General features: G+C 41.4%; 1 long non-coding RNA gene across 1 annotated transcript; it reads right to left on the bottom strand.

Moving 5' to 3' along the window:
• Nucleotides 1–1,692: 1,692 nt before the first annotated feature.
• On the bottom strand, nt 1,693–11,685 carry LOC307031699. Its single transcript, XR_013806046.1, has 3 exons — nt 11,189–11,685; nt 10,874–10,951; nt 1,693–10,204 (listed from the first exon to the last, which is right to left on the bottom strand). It is a non-coding gene; the product is annotated as an uncharacterized lncRNA (long non-coding RNA).
• Between the last annotated feature and the right edge of the window lie 9,274 nt (nt 11,686–20,959).

Below are 20,959 nucleotides of genomic sequence, written 5' to 3'. Positions count from 1 at the left end.
CCCTGCCCTAGCCCAATAGGGAACGTAACAGCTTGTGTTTTCAAAAAGTAAATTGAGCATGTTTTATGAGATTGAACAGTCTCATGGGGTATTGGACTCACTTAAAACCCAGGTAGCTGCAGAATAGGTTTCTCAAAAATAAAATAAATCAGGAATAATATACAGTTTATAAATATATACAGACACACACATATATGCATATATATATATATATACACACATATATATATACATATATATATATACACACACATACACGTGTCCAATGCAATGCACATATATGTTCATTCTTGAATATACTATAATATACTTACTTCTTATTTCTATTTGTTTAATATATATGTTTATTTTGAGATTGGAAATAACCCAGTACTGAGATATTCTTGGAAATGAAATGAGAATCCATAAAACAGCTGGCGTTTGGATTCTGGTTACGGCTATTTGGAGCCTCACACTTTAAACACCCAAACTATCCCTTTTATGATGTGACATTTTCTACACTGTTAACATTAGGAAACACTTAAGAAAGAAAAGAAAGCTGCAGGAGCTGATCATTCCTAAAATACAATTGGCCATATGATCAACAGTAAAAAAATAAATAAACAATCCGCACCAAATATTTTTGGGATTTATAATTTCTTGTGACTTTTTCCTTTGTTGTGGGGAGTTCTCCCCTGACAGCTGGACAGTACATGATAGCAGAGGACCAGACCATCGTCAGTAGTAGTTTCCCGAATGTTGTTGACGCCCTGATGCTGATGTTTGCAGCATATTAATTATCAGTTATCGCTCAGAACTAGGAGCTACCCTGGAGTTCTTGCAGAGGTAAGACTTGAATTGTAATTATCAAGTAATTCCATCTTAAACCACAGAGTAGAGGATTGTGCACATTTCTGACACACAATAAGTGCTCCTGACAGTACAAGATAATCGAGATAAAAAGATTATTGTGCTGCATTCTGTTTCACATTATGCTCTCGTTTTGTCTTGGGTTGTAAATTCAGCGTACCCCTATCCTTTGCAGTGGTGTGCTTTGGCTCCTCCCTAAAATCCCAAGCTCACTCTTAGCCAATCAGTGGTATGTTTACTTTAGCTCAATGAAAATGACTGAAAGAGGGCCTTTTGTCGACAACAAAAGAAAACCAATTCAGTTTTTTGGAAAAAGGAATTGTTTTCAAGGAGTCCTATTGAATAGGGATTCAGGTAAGACTGTATAGGGCAGGGGTACTCAAATACAAATCTTAAGGGTCAAAAAAAATAAATAAACTCAGACATTAGAGACTTTCTCTCATAAATGTTCGATGAGCCACAACTTTTCTTTTAAAACAAAGCTGCCAACTGGGATGGCAGCTGGTGTGGCAAGGCCTATTTTTAGGGTGGCAGTTGCCACCCCATGCCACCCCGGTAGGTGAAACTATAGGCTATAGCTACAGTACAGATGAGCTGTTAACTCTCGCTCTGACTTTTTCTGACAGGTTGAAAGAGAGTACACACGCATTTTTCCCACCCGCATTCCGCGAAGAAGCGCTCTACTGTGCCTCTGATTCGCAGACTGTTGGTGGTGGAAAAAAACGCTGACGGGATGCTGAATTTGATTGGACCTGTCAGGGTTGAGTGAAGCAGGCAGGACCCAAATACTAGTTTTACACAGAAAATACCTTTATTTCAAGGTTTACACAGTGACAAACAGAATACTACCCCGTGAACACAGTCACAGACAAACAAGGAACTAACAATGAAAGACAGAAAAAACAGAACTTAAATACACACAAGACTAATCAAAGAAACAAGAGACAGGTGAGGAGGGAGGAGAAAACACAGGGGCACAAGGTGAACACAATCGGGTAATCAGACAGGAGGGAACACAGACAGAAAGCAACAGGCAAGACAGAGGGTGAACACTTTTCAAAATAAAACAGGAAACCAAAGACAGAAAAAGACAAGACAAAACAAAACACAGACAGATTGTGACAGGACCAATGCGTTGACAGACACACACAGACAGTGGAACAGTCGGACATGCAGAGCGCTGTTTGCAGTGGACATAGCGGAGAATTTTGACTCGTTGTGTTGTGGCGATGTCTCGCAGATAACAGATAGTACATATGAAAACCTTTGAAAAGTATAATTTGCTCAGAGTCCAGAGACAGTTGTGGTTCGGTCCGGATCCGGACCGGAGTCCGGACTTTGAGGATGCCTGGTATAGGGGAAAGTTTCACTCGGAGTGACTTACACTTTGGGGTGTCGGTAAGAGCACACAAGATTCTTGGTAGTGGTTGATTTCCTTAACTTTTGCATATCAACACAACAGCAAAGTAATACAGCCATGGAGCAGGTTTAGTGTATGTGTGTAGCAGGCTTGGAATTTCGTCATTTTAGGGGCAAGGCCATTTGGCCTTCGGTGTCACACATTTTTTCAGGGCGCAAAGGCCACATGCCAGGGCACAAAGGCCATTGAGGGAAACATTTGGATTTGGAGCTTACAAATAAATAACTTCACTTTCTGATAAGAAAAACAAATCACTGTTTTAATATCAATAATGTCAAACATTATATCATCATATAGGCCTATGCCTCCTTAGTATTACCGCATATAAAATAAAATACTTTACTTTGAATAATTAGTGTTTGGTATGTTTTCCATCTACTTCTCCCATTCACAAAATCAAATCAAAACATCTAAAATTATATTAATATGTAACAAATATATTCAATTTCAGAGCAGAAGAAACAGCCTTCAAGGGTCAAACTCTGCACATACATTGTGTGTGTGTGTGTGTGTGTGTGTGTGTGTGTGTGTGTGTGTGTGTGTGTGTGTGTGTGTGTGTGTGTGTGTGTGTGTGTGTGTGTGTGTGTGTGTGTGTGTGTGTGTGTGTGTGTGTGTGTGTGTGTGTGTGTGTGTGTGTGTGTGTGTGTGTGTGTGTGTGTGTGTGTGTGTGTGTGCTCACAGCTCTGGACAAAAGTTAAACATGTACAAACCACAGACTGTCATGGCGAATACAATCGCTGCTTTAATTCTGTCTTTAGGACGTTGTTGTGAGTGTGGACGGAGCAGCTACAGGTTAGTTTAGCCTGATTGATCCATTCAGAAAACACACATTTTAAAAGGTTTTTCGCTTGGCGTCTTGTCTGCAGACTTGGCAAAGCATTAATTCATGTTTTTTACTAACCGGTATCAGTATGTAGTTACTTCAGCATCATTTTGAAACGTGTATTACAATTAAATCACGGTAAAATAGGTTAATTTAGTCGTAGTTGGTTTCCATCACAGTATTTACATTGAAATAAGCCCCGCCCCCTCTCCAGCGCGTCCTGTTTGATTGACAGGCCTAAACACAGCTGACAGCCGCGCTGAAACTCCAGCGGTTAGAGCATGAGAATATTCGAATCGCGTCCGTTGTGAATGCAGCATAATGCAGTTATGAAAACACTGTTCTGACGCTTTTAAAGCAACTTCGAGATTTTAACAGTATCAGGGGCACACAGGCCATGGTGGCCGGAGGACGTACAATTATTTGTGGGGCATAACGGCAAGACCGAGGGGCTACGATGGCCATGGCCGTCATGGCCGCCGTGAAAATCCTACCCTGGTGTGTAGTCTATAACAGAGAAACACACAAGTATAATTAGAATCTTGTACTTGTTCCACCAAGTAGAGGCTAAGCGGGAGTTTCAGCACCTGATGACAATGGAATCTGACGAGGAAGACGCAACTATTTCTTGCACCGAAATGGGATGGGCACCGGAACCTGGTATTATTGCAGTGAACAAACACATTAAAACTTATTTCGGTTAACTACAATGCTTTTACACCGCTCACTCTGCTGTTGACTCACACCTCATCTGCCCCAGTTACACACAAACCTCTCAAGATGGCACTCGTAGCTACCCACATTCAATAACCTTCAAGTGACCGCTTGCTCCTGTTTAAAGACCTCCTGCGATACTGTCCAGTGTGATAGTGATGCCAAGTGGCGACTTTATATAACAAAACTATATTCAAACCAATGCTTTAAATGTACAGATATGATCATAACAGTTAATGAAAAGTACATTTAAGAGTAGCATTGCCCTTTGACTTCAAGCTGTATAACTGTAAAGACAATTTATGGCTTTATCATCCACATAATTTGTAATTAAACACTAAATGTAAGTGTACTTCTGTCTTAACAGGTGCCTATCCAAGATCAATCTGGACGAGGGGGCTAATTCGGAGAGGAATGAATAAAAACCAAAACAGCACTCGATAAAGATAAAGTGGCATTCATTAATTACAAACGTCGCTGATTTTGAATGGAGATAGTAGAAACACACACACATAGTCATGTACACACGCACACATAACTGGTAGATTTCTTTAGTGTTTATAATTGTTTTTTTTTGTACAAAATGTTGGGGAAATGTTGGCTATTGTTAAATGTTGAAATGTTTCATATTCTGCTTTATTATTACTTAAAATATATTTTATTTATTGTTTTTATTTTTGTCCATCCATCCATCCATCTTCTCCCGTTTCTCCGTGGACAGGTCGCGGGGGTAGCAGTTCCAGCAGAGAGCCCCAAACTTTATTTTCAATGGCCACATCAACCAGCTCTGACTGGGGGATCCCAAGGCGCTCCCAGGCCAGCGAAGAGATATAATCCCTCCACCTGATCCTAGGTCTAGCCCTTGGTCTCTTCCCAGCTGGATGTGCCTGGAACACCTCCCTAGGGAGGTGCCCAGGTGGCATCCTAACTAGGTGCCCGAACCACCTCAACTGGCTCCTTTCGACGCGAAGGAGGAGCGTTTCAACTCCGACCCTTCCCGGATGACCGAACTTCTCACCTTATCCCTAAGGGAGACACCAGCCACCCTGCGGAGAAAACCCATCTCGGGCGCTTGTATTCGTGATCTCGTTCTTTCGGTCATGACCCATCCTTCATGACCATAGGTGAGGGTAGGAATGAAAATGGCCCGGTAGACAGATAAGCGTACTCCCAGGCCCCCTCCAGGATCCTTGCAAGAGTAAAAAGCTGATCCGTTGTTCCACGACCAGGACGGAATCCGCTTTGTTCCTCCTCAATCTGAGGTTCGACAATCAGCCTGACCCTCCTTTCGAGTACCTCGAGTAAACTTTCCCGGGGAGGCTGAGTAGTGTGATGCCTCTGTAATTGGCACACACCCTCTGACCCCCCTTTTTGAAAAGGGGAACCACCACCCCGGTCTGCCACTCCTTCGGTACTGTTTCCGACTTCCACGCAACGTTGATGAGACGTGTCAACCATGACAGTCCCTTAACACCCATTCAATCAATCAATGTTTATTTATATAGCCCAATATCACAAATGTTACATTTGTCTCAATGGACTTCACAGTTTGTACAGAATATCAGTATGACAATACGACACCCTCTGTCCTTAGACCCTCACATCGTACAAGGAAAAACTTCCAGAGAAAACCCACAGTTTAAAGGGAAAAATGGGAGAAACCTCAGGGAGAGCAACAGAGGAGGGATCCCTCTCCCAGGACGGACAGACGTGCAATAGATGCCGTGTGTAAATTGAAAAGATAATACATTTACAACATAGGTAGTCCAAATGTTTGGAAATGCATGTGTGTATAATAGGAAGATGAATCCACGAGTATATCCATCCAGGACTTATGATCCAGGACCACAGCCACGACTCAAGATCCAGGACTCGCAATCCATGACACAGGACCGCAGGATCATCCATGACTCCAGATCCCGGCGTTTATAGACACCAAAAATAAATAAATTTGGGGAAGCTGGGTTAATCGGAACATGAGAGTACACAGGTATAGACAGAGAGAAGGAAGAAGTAAGATGTCCCCCGACAAACTAAGCCTATATCAGCAAAACTAGGGGCTGAGTCTAATCAGCCCTAACTATAAGCTTTATCAAAAAGGAAGGTCTTAAGCCTACTCTTAAAAACGGATAAGGTGTCTGCCGTCCTAAAACAAACTGGAAGCTGATTCCACAAAAGTGGAGCTTGATAAGAAAAGGCTCTGGCTCCCATTGTACTTTTAGAGACTCTAGGAACAACCAACAACCCTGCATTCTTGGAACGCAATGCCCTAGTAGGACAATAGGGTATAATGAGTTCTTTAAGGTAAGATGGCGCCTGCCCATTAAGGGCTTTGTCGGCGAGAAGAAGAATTTTAAATTATATCCTGTGTTCTATAGGGAGCCAGTGTAAGGCAGCCAGAACAGGAGTAATATGGTCCCTTTTCCTAACTCTGGTTAGTACACGAGCTGCAGCATTTTGAGTCAGCTGAAGCGACTTGACTGACTTCTTGGTACACCCTGATAATAAGGAGTTACAATAATCCAGCCTTGAAGTAACAAATGCATGGACTAGTTTCTCTGCATCGTTTTGAGGCAAGATATGCCTGATTTTTGCAATGTTACGTAGATGGAAGTAGGCGGTCCTTGAAATTGATTTTATGTGGGTGTTAAAGGATAAATCCTGATCAAATATAACACCAAGATTCCTTACAGTCTCACTGGAGGCCAAATTAATGCCATCCATAGTTAATATATCTTTAGATAATTTGTTTCGTAGATTCTTCGGGCCAAGTACAATAACTTCAGTTTTGGTCGTGTTTAACATCAACAAATTTAAGGTCATCCACGTTTTTAAGTCCTTGAGGCAGTCTTGAATTGTATTTAGATGATTAATTTCATCAGGCTTGATTGATAAATATAGTTGAGTATCATCCGCATAACAATGAAAGTTTACAGAATGATTCCTTATAATATTGCCTAACGGAAGCATATATAGGGTGAACAAAATAGGTCCAAGCACTGAGCCCTGTGGCACTCCATGGCTAACTTTGGTTTGCATGGAAGATTCATCGTTGACACGTACAAACTGAGAGCGTTCAGATAGATAGGACCTAAAACAGCCTAAAGCAGTTCCCTGTATGCCAATTAAGTGCTCTAGTCTTTGCAATAGGATATCATGGTCGATAGTATCAAATGCAGCACTAAGATCGAGCAAGACAAGAATAGAGACAAGTCCCTTGTCAGAGGCTATTAGAATGTCATTTGTGACTTTAACCAGAGCTGTCTCTGTGCTATGTTGTGTTCTAAAGCCAGACTGAAAATCTTCAAATAAATCATAGTTTTTTAAGTAATCACACAGCTGTTTTGCGACTGCTTTCTCAAGAAATTTTTCAGAGGAACGGAAGATTAGAAATAGGTCTATAGTTGGCTAAAACCTCTGGATCGAGGTTGTGCTTTTTAAGAAGCGGTTTTATCACTGCTACTTTGAATGATTGTGGAACATAGCCTGATAATAAAGACATATTCATAATATTTAATAAAGAAGTGCTAATTAATGGAAACATTTCTTTTAACAGCTTAGTTGGAATCGGGTCTAAGATACACGTTGATGGTTTAGAAGAGAGAATCATTGAATTTAATTGTTCAAGTTTTATGGCTGAAAAGCATTCTAGTTTACTATCTAGTGTAATATTAGAACTTACGTTTCCGGGAGCTGTTGATAACACTATACTGGTCAAAGGCAAGAGGTCATTGATTTTGTTTCTAAGAGTAACAATTTTATCGTTAAAAAAGCACATAAAATCATTACTACTGAGTGCTATGGGAATAGAAGGCTCAGTCGAGCTGTGGCTCTCTGTCAGCCTGGCTACAGTGCTGAAAAGAAATCTTGCATTATTCTTATTCTCGTCTATTAATGAAGAGTAGTATGCTGCTCTCGTTTTACGCAGTGCTTTCTTATATTCATTGAGAGTAATATGCCAAATTAAACGAGATTCTTCAAGTTTAGTGGAACGCCATATCCTTTCAAGTTGTCTCGACTTTTGCTTTATTTTACGGGTTTCGGCATTATGCCATGGAGCTAATCTATGTTGTTTTATTTTCTTCTTTTTCAAAGGAGCAACAGAGTCTAATTTCATTCGCAGCGCATCTGTAGCACTATCAACAAGATGATCAATTTGGGGTGGTGTACATTTTGTATAAGTTTCCTCCCCTACATGCAGACATGCTATCGAGTTAAGTATTGGTGGAATCTCTTCCTTAAATTTGGCTATAGCACTAACAGATAGGTTTCTGCTGCAAGAGCTTTTGACTAATGCTTTGTAGTCTAGTAACAGTACTTCAAAAGTTACTAAGAAATGGTCGGATAAAGCAGGATTATGCGGTTCGACTAATAGTTGCTCAATTTCAATACCATAAGTCAGAACAAGGTCAAGAGTGTGATTATAGCAGTGGGTTGGTTTATTTACACTCTGACAGAAACCAACAGAATCTAATATAGAGTTAAATGCAACAGAAAGGCTATTTTTATCATCGTCAACATGAATATTAAAGTCACCTACGATAATTACTTTATCTGTTTTAAGTACCAAAGCTGATACAAACTCAGAGAATTCTGATAAGAATTCTGAATAAGGACCTGGTGCACGGTACACTGTAACAAATAAGATTGGCTGCAAAGTTTTCCAGGTCGGATGCGTAAGACTGAAAATGAGGCTTTCAAAGGAGGTATAATTTAATTTTTGTTTAGTATTGATAAGTAAACTTGAGTCAAAGATTGCTGCAACTCCACCTCCTCGGCCCGTGCCTCGGGCAATATGAGTATTGATATGGCTGGGTGGAGTGGCCTCATTTATGCTGACATATTCTTCATGTCTCAACCAAGTTTAAGTGAGACAGCATATATCAATATTATAATCTGATATTAAATCATTTACCAGTATTGCTTTAGATGCTAGAGATCTTATGTTTAAGAGACCACATTTAATCCTCCTGTTTTGTTGCACTGTAGTAGTTGTTACATTTACTTTTATTAGGTTATTATGTATGACACCTCTATTAGCTTTTAACTTAAATTGTCCTTGGGCAGACACACACACCGTTAATATTGGGTATTTTATTGGGTTCGGGATTCCTATGGATGACTGCCTAGGAGAGAGCGCAGAGAAGCGTGTAAGACTGCGACTCTGCCTCCTGGTCTCAACTCCAGTTTGTCATGGATTAAGTCCACAGAGCCCTGAAATGTTTGCCGAAATGAGATTTGCACCTTCCAAAGTAGGATGAATGCCGTCTCTCTTAATCAGACCAGGTTTTCCCCAGAAGGCTGTCCAATTATTCACGAAGCCCACATTGTTTGCTGGGCACCACCAAGACAACCAGCGCTGAAATGATGACATGCGGCTATACATGTCATCATTGATCAGATTGGGGAGTGGACCAGAGAAGATTACGGTGTCCGACATTGTTTTGGCATAACTACACACCGACGCCACATTAAGTTTGGTGCATTCTGATTGGCGTAAACGAACATCATTACCACCGACGTGAATAACAATCCTACTGTATTTACGTTTATTTTTAGCCAGCAGTCTAAGATGCGCCTCAACGTCGCCCGCTCTGGCCCCCGGAATGCATGTGACTGTGGACGCTTCGGTCTCTAAATTCACGTGTCTCATAATAGAGCTACCAATAACCAGAGTTGGCTTCTCAGCGGGTGTCTCGCTGAGTAGGGAATATCTGTTAGATACGTGCACGGGTTGGTGGGGACCTGCGGGTTTCGCGTTATGCCCCTTCTGAACAGTCACCCATTCTCCCTGCTGCTCGGGAGCTGCCGGGGGACGGCTAAGAGGAGCTACCTTTTGCCGGTCCGCACCGGCTAACATGGGCTTTACTGTAGCTAAGTTATTTTCTAAGATGCGGAGCCGGGCTTCTATGGCTATGATTCCCGCCTCCAACCTAACAACTACACTACATTTAACACATGTATCGGTACCAGTAAAGGAGGTAGGGAAGTAACCAAACATGAGACAGTTAGAGCAGGAAATAGCACCCGAGGGTGGGGAAAGAGCCCTGGCTAGCTATCAAGCTAAAGTAGCTACCGTTAGCAAACCCGAAAAGAGTGTAGGCAACTGTGGAGTTACAGTCGCAAAGAGAAGGAGAGTTTGTGAGTGCTTAAGCTGTAGTAACGTGTGATTACAACGTCAGGCAGTTGCCGTGATCAAGAGTTTTAAAACGATCGATTAAGTTAAGATAATAAGCTATCAGCAACAGAACAGGCACACGGGATACCCGGAGATGACAACAACAACAACCGGAAGTTACAACATGCTTACCGCAATAGTGGTCCGTGTAGAAACCTGATAGTGTCCCAGAGCCTTCAGCATTTCTGGGCGGATCTCATCCACCCCCGGGGCTTTGCCACTGTGGAGTGTGATGTATATTATTATTTTCAATAATATATTGTAGCCTATATATAAATATACATATTTGTGATTTTACAAATTTCTACAAAACATCTGACAGTTAATGTAAACTTGGGCTTCTGCAAAGTAAAATGACATGTTTTCTTTATTTTACATGTAAATGGTCTTAGAGTTTGTGAAGTTTGCTGACGACACGACCGTCACCGGCCCATCAGTTGTTAATGACACTAAAATAAGTTGTTGAGTTGGTTATGTCACCTACCCACACAGATGAAAGCATTGGTCACCTGGATAGCCTGATTGCTGAACATAGACATAGATTTAGCAGTGTTTTTCCACAAAGAAAATTGATTCCAAAACACCATTTTGTAGAGCACAGTGTTTCCCCTAGGTTTACAGCCTTGGCAGGGTGCTGCTCGGGTACCCCGAATTTTTTTTCCGGGGCACCCGAATTCTTTTTATCCTCTGGAGCAGAGAGAGGAGCTGTGGATTATTGTTATTGATATCGTACAGTAACAAAGTATTTGTACATTAAAAAGTAATACAGTACAGTGTTACACTGTACTTTATTACTTTAATTCAAACTGTATTCCCTTCTTATCATGTAGCCTACACTTCTTCCTTTCATTGATACATTTAAATCACCTAACTACAGCATATAACATACCTGCTGCAACCCTGTGCTGCTGCTGCTTCTCTCTGCCTCATCCTCTATTGCTGGAGGCAGCTCCACCTCATCTGATCTCTGATATGAAAGCAATCGTGTTATGATCATATTGAGCTATTGGTGTGAGTCTAACATTAAACAAGCAGTCTGCTTGTCATACATTGCTGACGATACAGTTTAAGTGGAAATTTGTTGAGTCACTGCCGCTAAATGCCGGTAGCATCAAGCTAGCAAATCATGCATTAGCCTCACATCAACAGGTGTAGACAGAACATCCAATTATCCTGAGCTAATTTACTGAATAAACCAACTCACATCTGTCTTTTTTTCCACCCAACTCATTAGACTATTCTTCTGCTGGCGTTTCATTTTTGTTTTCTGTCAAATTCAATACTGTAGTTCAAAACCGCGGTACCTGCTCACCATCTGTGAGCTATTTTTAGAATGCGCACGCTACGTTCGTTGTCGCGTTCGCGCGCGTCCACCTGGCCAGGCTGTTTGTGTCCTTCTCCCGTGACGATAACGGCTTGCTAAACGAATTTGAAACTGGGGGGGGACACAAACGGGCAGAAAGCAGAGCTGTTGTTCTCCTTCTTTCCTCCGCTCTTGTCTCTGATTGTGAGTGTGTGCATTCGCGTGTGTGTGTGTGGGGGGGGGAGCGGAGGGAGAATGTGAATACGCAAGGCAGTGGACACTGAAACATGCACATTGGATAAATAACATAGGCGTTTAGTTTATTTAATAAAAGAGCACATGTTCAATGTGAAACGTGACCGTAGATAGATTACTTCAGTTGCAATTTGGTGCTATATATATATATTTTTTTAAATAATAAAAAAAAAAAATGTAAATAAAAAAAAAAAAAAAAAAAAACACCTTGAATTTCAGGCAGGGCGTAGGGCGTAGGCTGCGGGTAATGATTACCCGCAGCTCATTAAAGAATTTGGCCCACTTGTGTCCTTTTGGACGATGAGATTTGAGGCTAAACACAGCTTCTTCAAGGATATCGTGAGACAGACCAACTGCTTCCGTAACATTTTGAAGTCTATGGCAAGAAAACACCAGTCCATGATTGCATACCATCTCCATGGTTCAAATGTGAAGAAACCTGCTCTCTCAGTATCAAAGATGTCAACAGTTCCATTTGAGGTTGTAAATGAAAACATACAAGACTTTCTATCACAGAAATGTCCAGAAGAGAGAGCTGTTCATTTGACAAACAAGGTAGAATATCAGGGCACCAGTTATGGTATTGGCATGATGTTGGTATATGGCTCCACTGGTGTGTTGCCCGACTTTGCTGAAATACTACAAATCATCATCATTGTTCCCGACAGCTTAGTGTTTGTAGTGAAGTTGCAATGTGCATGGTACTCTGAGCATTTGAGATGTTTCAAGTTAGAGTCCACAAGCACAGTCAAAGTAATTGAGCCGTCACAACTCACTGATACCCACTGGCTACCTATGCAGTGGAAGGCAATCGAATGCTTTCTCTGAAACACCACATCTGCTTGCGAAACTAGGTAAAGTATCACTTTATATTGTGAAATACCTTGTCAGGACTTATTTTCTGTATTTATTACAGATTTAAGGTTGTTATTATAAAAAACCTAATTGTATATTATACCTTTTTCTGATCTCTCAAGCATGCATTAATCATTGCTTCTTGTGGGGATGTATATTAATTGCTCTTGTCTAATCAAATAATGTCTGTTCTTTGTTTACTCTTGCAGTTTTGATTGGCCACGGCTGTGATGATGTCTACCTCAGCTCAACTACGTGTTATCATTGAAGAGACTCAAGTTCGTAAAAATTAACCCTACCGGATAGAAACCCAGCACTGTAGACAATCTTTTGGCAGCCGCACAGGATCATTTTCAACTCCAAGGGAGTTTTACTATTATACACTTGAACGAAGATTTTGATGACCAATTCTTCACTTTAATGTCAACGGATGTGATTAAGGACAAGGACACTATCAAACTAGTGAAACGGATCCTATTATTCTCACATTCAATCGAATCGAGGCTAACGTTCTAAAATGAGAAGATGTGATGTACCTTGTCCTGAGCTTGACATCAACTCCTTGAAAAGGAAGTTACCCGGTGAGAAAAATCCTGCAAAAAATGTCAAAAGACCAAAGAGAGCCGAGGTGAACTACCTTCCTCCACATCCAATTGGGGAAACTAGCGACAGTCTGGAGATGGAGAGGGAGGAGCTTCTCAATGAGGTGAAGAAGAAAAACAACCACAAGGTGATTCAAGAAAAAATTACCAAAACGTTCTCTTATCGAAGGCTCGAGGTTGTGACTGGTAGTCCTGCTGCTGGTGACTTCAAAGAGAGATGGCCTGCTTTGTTTTGTGAAGCTGAGGTACGTGAATCTATATATGCTCCATTGTACAGGAACAAATTTAAAAAAGATAGATAGACATGAACATAAATTAACTTGAAACACTAATCTCTAAAATGTTAAAATTCTATAAATAGTTACCTTGTTCATTCCACCATTAATATCTGCACGATTTATAACACCTTATACAGAATTGACCCTGCCTTCATTTTGTATCAGACTTGTTGGCCCAGTTCCTCATGTTGTGCTTGTGATTACTTTGTCACTCCAGATAAAGGCGGAATTCGGGCGAATAACTACAATTTCGCTGGAGCAGAGCTTCATGTACAAACTCGACCACTACACACCAAAACTTATTGCCCTGATGAAGGCCAAGGGAGGAGTCCTCGGGACCAAGCTGAGGCCGTTCCTGGAAAAACTGAATCAGGTATGCTTGTTCAAAATTGTGCATGATCACATTTTTTTTAAGGAAGACAGACCTCACTCACACACACATCACGCAATGCCCAATGCTTACACATATACAGCACATATCCTCACACTCTGTGGTTTAAATGCCCCTGCATGGTCCATCTTCCATGGCTCTTGATCAGTTTGCTCAAATCACTCCTCCTCGCACATGTATGCTCTTGTTTTCTTCCTTGAAAGTGTATTGTGTATGAATATTAGTTCAGTTTTTACACAATATTAATCTCTTCCCAGAACCAAAGCATTGACATGAGGTGTGACTCTGTCATCCGCAGCCTCATAATCTACCTTGGCGAAAAACAACGGGATATTTTTGAAGATTGACTGGTAAAGCATGATTTTTTTAATGACACTGACACATTTTAATGTTAACCCTCTATGGTACGCACAGTGGTGTAGTCTACTTTTTTGTAGTGGGTATACTGTAATAATTGTATTCATCCTGTCTCGAAGCAACACCTCATGAACACCATCACACTTAGTAATGCATAGACTAGTCTTGAGACTGGTTATGTGTTATCAACATGTCAATGTATTATAAGCATTTTTATGTGACTTTTAGCTGCCAGAGACATTAACAATAAAAAAATAAAAGAATGAACAATGATGGAAAAAGCCCACTTATCTTCTAGGGTTGAACAATTAATCGACATTTTTATCAAAATCTCAATATGGCCTACTGCAAACACTGTCTCTGACACAGCTCTCACCAAATTTCCAACTAAATCCTGTCCACCCTTCTCCGTGAGCTCCTGGGCTATTTTGTGTGCTCTGGACGTCTCATGTCGTCTAATCTTGTTTCTCAAAGAGGCCAGAGATGTTTATCTGCTTGAATCTGAGGACTGGATCTTAAAGTGCACCCACTCCTCAGACATAGACACTCGTTGTTCTGTGAGGACATCTGTTGATTTTGTAGCGCTGCAAAGAGCACAACCTGGAAATAAACAAAACCATGACTAATTAGCATAATACAAGTTTTTACCAATAATATCTGCAGAAAAGAGCCAAGATTTACTCAAAAGTATTTAATAAACTGCTTACAATATTTACATCATGGCTAACAAATGCATGAAAAGCAGATAAAAGGAGAAAAATCTTCCACTTTTCAATAGCTAATTATTTGACAACTACTGAAAACTAACATAGTAATATAATGGTGCAAATGTTTTAAATGCACTTTTAACATGACCATGAATTAACTCTCATTTGCATAGTCATTGACTTTATGAATTTCTGTTGTTTAGATCAGCTTTCCTTTGCATGTCTGCTGACATTTACCTAACTTTCTGTCCCTCCACTCTAACCAAGGATGCCTGTTCTTACATTCCAGCTACTGTTACGTTAATGATAACCATGCTAATTCCACTTACCGGGTACATTTGCGGTAGCGCCGGGCTCGTTCTCTGTCACCTTTAGGACAGCCGCCTGACCTGGCTCTTCTTCTGTAGTGGTAATAGGGGAAAACTTCGGAAAACATTAAAATATTTTCGTCTGTTTTCGTTTCATGTTTGCTTCCTGTTTAGCGCTCCGCGAACTTGAATGATGGAAGGATCAAATTCTGATAACGTTAGAGAAACGTGGGGTTTGTCAGAGCCGAACAAAGTGTGTTGCTGTTGCTTAGCAACAGGCCAAAGGTGACGGAAGCCCCAGACGTCCAAAAGTATTAACACAGAAGGGGGCGAAAGCGTGAAAGCGAAGTCACAAAATGATGTTGTTACGTATCATCGCTCATTTTTAAGAGGGCATACGGAAATCACTGGCATTTTCTAGTTGGTATACGGCGTATACCTGCGTATCACGTAGACTACACCACTGGGTACGCACTATGATGCCATTTGGGAAACATATGTTTGGAGTGTTTTTTTGTCATGGAATAGACCAAATAAACACAATCTAAAGACATTTTAAATAAATAATTATTTGGGGGTACTTTTTGGGGTACGTTGCCTTGAGGCAACACTGTACCATAATGGTAAGTTATGAAAAAAGAGAGTTATTGTTTCAAATTAGAACAACATTTATTTAAAAACACATGGAAAATACTAAATAGCCTCAACAGGTTAAATTGCATACCAATTAAAATGTGAAAATCGTTATTTTTAATATTTTAACAAGATTACATGTCTGAATGTGAAGCCTAGGCATCTTTCAGCAAACTTTATTGAGCCATTTGACAAAATAGACTCACTGCTTGTGGAAGTTCATGAAGCAGTTATTGTCAGCCGTGAAGCACAGGTATGTAACACACTTTGATCACTGCACTTTCACCCTTACAGCCAGGGTATTTGCACCGGCCCTTTTTCTCCACCCACACAGGCCAATGGTCAGTGTGGTCTTGATGCACAGGTGTTGATGGCACTGATGAGGAAGAACCTCTGTGCTTCTTCTCAGCCAGGTCTCTGTCAACATTATGAGATGGTCTCATCAATAACTACAGTGGAGGAGTTCTTTGACAACCTGGCTAAAGTGATAAACAGATGAGAATAACCACATTTGACAACATGAATGGCGATGGTTAGGTATTGTAACCCTAGTTCTATTAGCACAGGCTGAGCCCTCTACTGGACTATTTGGGCAATACTCTTTACCAATAATACGCAAGCTTTCTCACACTGAATTTACATTTCATAAACGTAGCCTACCAATCATGATGAGCCTACCCAAATGAGTACAATAGCCTCAAAGTATACGTATAAGGCAGCTACGCCGCTGACCGTCGTCCTACACCATCTTCAGCAAGGAAAGACAGGCCCCCCTAGGTAGAGGGCTCCAATACAATACGTAACCATCGTTCTATCTCACACAGGCTCCGCCCTCTACTGGACTCTTTGGGTACAGTGGGTGGAGCCCTACGAATGAACGCCGTCTCGCGAAAAAACATCGACCCGCCACCATGCTCCTGATTGGCCTAAGTTTGACTACCATCACTCACCTACTACCTACCATCCATGTTGTAGCTGTGGAGAAGTAGACAAAACCATAGCTCAACCGCATTTACCGGTTCACATCATGGGAACATGCATACACTTTGATTGTGGCATGAGACAGCCCCTTGTCCACCAGATGCTGTAAAAATTAGAGAATAAAACCCACTGTACAGGAAAGAGGATCTACACAGCAACAATCACAGTGTATATTGTACTATATAAGAGTACATTTAACACCAGTTTCGGTGTGTATATAGGTCCAAGAGTTTGGTGTTCTCTGAACACTGAGATTAGGGATAGGGATTTCTGTTTTTCTGATAAATGAGAGAAAAGTGATTGAGTCCTATGTTCCTAGTCTTTTTTGAGTTAAATAGTTGTCTGACTATTTAGTGATGTAGGACAGCCACCTGGTTCATACCTAAGCAAATCTGAAGAGGAAAAGAGTTGTCATTCTCAAGTTATGGGCTTTTTTGTCACCTTTCCCATATTCGGCCTGGTCTAATTTGGCTCTTTTTCAGGGATTGGGGTAGTTCTAAAGAACAACCCAAAAAAAAATGTTTCCCCCAAAATAAAATTTGACAACAATCAATTACATTAATGGGAGACCCTAAAGATAAGAAAAATCATTGTTGTCATTTGTTCTACCTCGGGTAGGGGTATCTCGAAAATTAAAGCCTTTTTTGAGGACTTGCTGCTGGACTAATGGACTCTTCTTGGGTGACTCAGACTTAGACTCGGACGAGAACACAGGTAATGATGAATCTGACTCGACTTGGACACTCCTTAGGGGACTCGGACTTGGACTCGGACTCGAACACAGGTAATGATGACTCGGACTCGACTCGGACACTCCTTGGGTGACTTGGACTGGACTCCGACTATCTCTAGGTGACTCGGACTCGGACTCGAGTAAAGTGCTAGTGGAGCCTTGCAGCGCAAAACAGTGGCGCACTTAGACTGTAGGTGTGCCGCGTTTGGGGGTGCGGGGGGATGCGGGTGCTAGTGGAGCCTCGTAGGTGGGGCTGCTGCAGCCCCCTCAGCAACCCCCCCCCCCCCCTTCCCACGTCCATTCGCGATGTCTCGCAGCAAGCAGGAAACCACACCAGTAAGCCAGCTCACACTGTCAGCTCCTCGCAGCAGCGAGCCAGTGGGTGAGCCGACCAATCAGAGCATACTGGGCTCACAGGGAGGGGGGGGGCAGGAGCTCCAACAAGGCGTTTAGGACAGAGAGTGAAATTCAGTGAATACACATACTATACAGAGATGCTGTATGAGAAAACCAATGTGAGTTGGAATTATGATCAGTAGAAATGGCCATGTCATGGGACCTTTAATGTGTCTCTGGTTTCTGTTAGCATAGCAACTGAAGCTAATCTGACTATCATGAATAATTGATGTTATCATATTGTGGCATAAGCCATTTTCCAAAGGCTAATTTGACTTGCATATTTTTCATTATGATTCTACTTGTGTATGTACTGATTCCACCTATAGCTGCTATAATAAAGAATAGAGGAAAACGTATGAGGCAGTGTAAAGGTCACTAAAAGTAAGGTAAAAACAAACAGCATCACACTCTGCCTGGTTACTGTTGCCTCACTTTATATTAGTGTGTTTTTTATAAGTTTGTGGTCGCGTTCTTGTCACTTTGCTCAGCTCATAGAATGAAAATACTAAATTGCACAAATCTTTCAACACACAAACCGAACAGCACACACGTTAAATAACTTATTTACAGAATTAGGCATCTCTATAGTTAAAGTTAAACTCCCAAACTGCCCTCTAAAGTCTGACCTTCCTTGCCTTCTTTGATGCAGTTAAATAAAGCTTTCATTTCAGTATGCAAAATGTAGGCCGATTACTTTTTCAGAATAGGAACGGTTAGAACAATAACACAACTTCCTACACTAATTATTGGCATAACATATCTCACAAAAGATGGGCTACAACATATCAGTAATGTAGGCCTATATTACAGACTTCTTTTAATTAAGCCTCCAGTATGGAAAATTACACAAATGACTTGTCAGTACAATTACCTTTGAGGTGTTTGCTAGACGAAGTTGACTAAATCAATAACGGTTATAGTGGCTGTTTATACCGTTGTTATTGCAGGGCTACACATTATTGTTGTGAAGTAAGACGGTTTGAAATGATTCCAATGTTAGTAATGGAGTTAAGGTTACCAGCATAATTTAATGACATGCTTAATATAGCCCAACACATTTTTTTTGATGTTACAGGTGCATAGGCCTACATACATTAAATTACATTACATTGCATTTAGCTGACGCTTTTATCCAAAGCGACTTACAATAAGTGCATTCGACCAGGAAGATACAACCTTTAAGAAAACAGAATCATATAAGTCCATCAGGTTTCATAGAGCCAAACATTTCAAGTGCTACTCAACTGGCATTTAGAAAGCCAGCCCTTTATTAGTATATAAGTGCTTTGTTAGTAATTCTATCGCTCGAAGTGGAGTCTAAAGAGATGAGTTTTCAGTTTGCATACCTTTATCTTTGGAGCGTTTCTCTTCTTCTTCTTCTTTTCTTTTTTTTCTAAACTGGGCACCTGATGCCTTGTGCCTTTTTTTCTCCATCACGTATTAATGTTCAACCCTGTCTCCTCATTACGTTTCCATAGAACTAAACTGCATTCTCAATTAAGTTAAGCTAGAAACGTATTTTCTCCCACATTACGTTTGTTTTGCACGTATCTCAAATATGTTTATTTTCTACATATCCTTGCCATTTATTGTCTTGCTTTCCTACAAGAAGAAGAAGAAGAAGAAGAAGAAGAATTGGAGGGATGAACCCTCTTTAATGGTCACACATGCAGAGCACACAGCACACACAGGGTGTTTCTCAATATCGAGGAAGGGTGCTCCAGAGCCACTATTTCAAGCATACGACGTCATAGAGTGCCGTCGAAGGACTGTTCCAATGTCCAGCATACTTGGAATTCTACCGAGACCGGCGAGGCTGCACATGTGTAGACTCCGCAGTCTTAAAATCCCCACAATGCTTTGTGCACGGAGCAATTTCCAAATCTTTGGCGGAAATAGCGCTCCATTTAAGGCGGGGCCTTGCAGACGCACACCTACACACCTGTTAGCCTGTTCCACAATTCTTTGTTTTCCGAGGCTAGGAAGGATTCTTGGCTCGCTTCTGAAGCAAGTGACTCGGAAGACTTGTGCTACCAAGCAAGCGTCCTCAACATTGAGAAGTACACATTGACCTTTGGCCTCTGCATTTAACCCATCCTAGTACTAGGAGCAGTGGGCAGCTTTTGTAGAGCACCCGGGGAGCAATGGGAGTGGAGGGGTGAGGGGGATGTCCGGTGCCTTGCTCAAGGGCACCACGGCAGGGCAGGAGGTGAACTGGGACCTCTCCAAGTAGCAGTCCACACTCCACATTTTAATGTGGGAGAAAATATGTTTCTAGCTAAACGTAATTGAGAATGCAGTTTAGTTCAGTGGGAACGCAAATTTGAGGAGACAGGGTTGTAATGTTCGACCCGAGAATCAATGCATAACGTACCCCTCCCCCAACACTGTTAACTACAGGTCAAGACTATACCAATTTGCCGTAGTCAGTTTTTAAACAATTCTTTATTGTTTCATACAACCCATGCCAGGAAAAAAATGTATCTGCAAAACTATTTATAATGTATGAATGAATTTGGTGGCATTCCGAGGCGTGAGATTAATTGTAATAATTGCAGTACTACTTTATAAACATCGAAAGTGATTAATTGATAGAGATAGTTTACCGGCCGCCCCCCCTCTCTCTCCCCCATAGTGAGGTGACCTGAGATCATCCCCCGCCCTTCTTTGAGTGTGAGACCTTCCATCCCAGCTGCCTTCTGTGTCATAAGGGCGGCCGCGCCCCTTTCGACCCACAACAACAATACACTATAACAGATTTCGTGCAAAGTGGCGAGAACACTTTTTTTTCTTCATTGCGCTTGTGCCGCCCCCAGTCAAAATGCCGCCCTGAACCGGCTTTCGGGGCCAAGAGCTGGGGCCAAGAGACAGAAACAGGAAGAACTGGTGCTTAAATTGGCACTAGCTCCGAACTGGCCCTGGAACTGCTTTGGTGGGAAAGGGGCATATCGGTATACTATTCATCTTTCAATGCCCGATGCTCAAACTGGTCATTTCTTTTTGAGACATGGATGAGCAGCTGCACAAAAAATATTTTAATTGAGAAAGGTATAATTCCATAACAACTGGGCAAATCTGACTGCTGATGGACAGTGTGTGTTGTGAACAAAAGCTCCATGGAAATCTACTAAATGCACCTTGTGTTGAGATTGTTGTCTTAAACAATGCTTAAT

The sequence above is a fragment of the Notothenia rossii genome, assembly GCF_949606895.1.
Source record: "Notothenia rossii genome assembly, chromosome: 3".
In the NCBI taxonomy this organism is placed as follows: Eukaryota; Metazoa; Chordata; class Actinopteri; order Perciformes; family Nototheniidae; genus Notothenia; species Notothenia rossii.
Note: the sequence above shows the minus strand (reverse complement) of the source record. Positions and strands in the feature narration are given on the sequence as shown.